The sequence below is a fragment of the Sus scrofa genome, chromosome 2 (assembly GCF_000003025.6).
Source record: "Sus scrofa isolate TJ Tabasco breed Duroc chromosome 2, Sscrofa11.1, whole genome shotgun sequence".
NCBI lineage: Eukaryota > Metazoa > Chordata > Mammalia > Artiodactyla > Suidae > Sus > Sus scrofa.
The window spans coordinates 44,649,050-44,652,314 of NC_010444.4; positions in this window are offsets into that span (position 1 = coordinate 44,649,050).

Consider the following 3,265-nt stretch of genomic DNA (forward strand, 5'->3'; position numbering starts at 1 on the left):
TCAGCATGGGATACCTGAACCATGGGGATCAATGGGAAAAGGGTGGAAAGTAAGAAGTTCTGAATATCTTAGACAGGAAGGATCAATACTTCGAGTAAAGCCTATTGACTGGGACTGCCGTCATGTGAAAATTTTTAAATGTTATTTTGTTTTTGTTTGTTTTTGCCATGGCATGCAGCAGCTTGAGGTGGGATCTCAGTTCCCAGACCAAGGACTGAACTCTGGTCACAGCAGTGAAAGCACCAGATCCTAACCTCTAGACCACCAGGGAATTCCTTAAAAGTGTTTTTAGAAGCCAGAAGTATCACAAATGCCACTTTCTGAGAAAGGAGATAGTATGAAGAGCTGGCCCTTCCTCCCACATCAGAAATGAGAGATTAACTTCTTGATGGGTGCTTTCTCCCAACTGAGATTAAGCTCACATTTTCTCAACACCAAGAACTTGGAAGTGACTGCCATCAAACTATATATAGAAACCTAACTGTATGTCACTCCTCTCACTGCCATCACCTTAGTCCAAGCCACAATCATCTCCTCCCTAAGTTATTGCAATAGTTCTCTAAACGATACTCCTGCTTCAGTAGTTGGTCCTTTAGAGTCTCTTCTCAACACAGTATCCAGGTAATCATGTTAGTTCAAGTCAGTACTCTGCTCTGAACCCACCACTGGCTTCCCAGCTCATCAAAATGAAGGCTAACAAAGCTCCACATAACCAGTCACCATGTGTCCCTCTGATCTCATCCCTTATCACTTTCCACCTTGCTTCAGCCACACAGGCCTCCTTGATTGTTAAACACTCCAGGAACACTCCTGCCTCCCACCTTTGTGTTTCCTATGCCCTAAAATGATCTCTCCCTAGATAACCTCATGGCTTGCTCTTTAACATCTTCTAGGTTTTTAATCTAAATTGCCTTCCCTGACTATTCTAGCTAATATTCTTGTCCCTGCCTAACATGTCATAATCTCTTTTATTTATTTTTTTCCTCCTTATCATAAAACTAACATGCTAACATAATTGTTTATCCCATTTAAATCATGTCTTCCTCAACAGAATGCAATTTTGCTCCATGAGGGCAAGGACTTTTGTCTATTTCTTTCACTGCTAGAATACCTCCTGGAACATAGCAGATATTCAATAATTATTTGTAATGTGAATGAATGAATCTTTTTGTGAGATGAAAACCCAGATTATCTCTATCTACTCCCCTGAATTTGGGTACCTTTGATATGGTCTTTAGCCTCACCAAATGATGTGATCTGGAAACATAATTTTCCTGTGATAACTCCTTTATGATCTGGGAATTAGCTTGATTTTTTTTTGGTTTTGTTTTGTTTTTGTCTTTTTGCCATTTCTTGAGCCGCTCCCACGGCATATGGAGGTTCCCAGGCTAGGGGTCGAATCGGAGCTGTAGCCGCCAGCCTACGCCACAGCCACAGCAACGCTGGATCCGAGCCACGTCTGCGACCTACACCACAGCTCATGGCAATGCCGGATCATAAACCCACTGAGCAAGGGCAGGGATTGAAACCGCAACCTCATGGTTCCTAGTCGGATTCGTTAACCACTGCGCCACAACGGGAACTCCAGCTTGATTTTTACATTGTATAGTTAATGAGATGAACTTTTACAGTCTTGTATGTTCTAGGAATTCTTTGGACTTTTTTTATAAAGTGAGGATCATGAAGACAAATTCTAATTCTTGATTCTTGAAAGAATCACATCCATTCCAGGTGCTGTGGCACTGAAGGAACCCAACATCATCTTGACTAAGATTTAGAGGATAAGAAAGTGGAGAAAATTAATTTTGGATTTTAATTTTTTTTTAAACTTTAACTCATAAAGTCAAGAAAATTTGATTTAGGGTTTTAATCCTTTTGGACTGCAACTTATTTGAACTTAATTTGCATGGTGGGGGTTTAATTTTTTTTGGCTACATCCAAGGCATATGGACGTTCCGGGTCAGGGATCAAATCCATACCATAGCAGTAACCTGAGCCATAGCCATGACAACACCAGATTCTTTAATTGCTAGGCCACCAGGGAACATCTCTAATTTTTTTTTTTACTATAATTTCTCCATGGAATGTGAAGTATCTCATTGTTAGGATATTATTATTAGAGTATCTTTATGCTGTCACTTGATATCATTGTGGAACCACTGATGAATTATATACCTGTGGTAGCCATGAAAATGCACTGCTCAAATCTTCCAGCTGCAGAGATCTTAATGGCCTGACAGTCTTGGACCCACCACTGTGTTCACACTGAGGCCACCCTTCCCTCTTCCCACCAGCTGCTCCTAGCCAATGACTGAGGATGGTGGGGTATTAAAACAGGCCCATCCCAGTGAGACACAGAATTCCTCCAACAAGTGACTTTGGTTCAGAGAGTCCCCATGACTCAGATGTAACCTTTCCAGGAGCAGCACTAGTCTGTTTCCCCCTACTGTGTCTTCCGCTCTTCTTTCTTGCACAGGTGTAAGACATGCACCATGATTTCAAGGCTCTCCTCTTCTCCTGTTCCCTCTTATTCTTTTGTCTTTTTAGGGCCACACCCACAGCATGTGGAGGTTCCCAGGCTAGGGGTCTAATCCGGGTGGTAGCTGCCGCCTATGCCACAGCAAGGAAGGATCCCAACGGCGTCTGCAACCTACACCACAGCCCACGGCAACGCTGGATCCTTAACCCACTGAGTGAGGCAGGGATCAAGCCTGTGTCCTCATGGATACTAGTTGGGTTTGCTAACCCCTGAACCAGTATGGGAATTCCTTCCGGTTCCCTCTTCTGATAAATCTCTTACAGGTCTGATCCCTTCTCAGCATCTGCTTCTCAGTGGACCCAAACAATATGAACTTGAACAACTTGGCTAGACATAATTTGGACTGGGAAAAAAAAAGTAGGGAATTGATTGTCATCCTGGGGTAAAATGTTGCCTCTAAGTTAGTTTATTTAATGTACTCATCTGCCCTATCTCAGAGCATTTCGGTGGGGAGCAACACTGCGGACCTGGGGTATACCAGGAAGACCCAGGGAGGAACACGATTCGCTTCCCTAGGGGAACACATTTATGAAACTGAAAACAGGACCATACTGATAATCTGTTGATCTTTTCCCCACAAGGGGATATCCAGAGCCTGGCTGAATATAGCCTAAACTGTCAAGCCCAAAGGATTAAGAGAACAAAAGTCTGGGAAGTGTTAAGGGTACAACTTTCCTCCCCGTCCTTCTTCTGGAAGGAGCTTCACCAATGTAATACCCTTTGTCC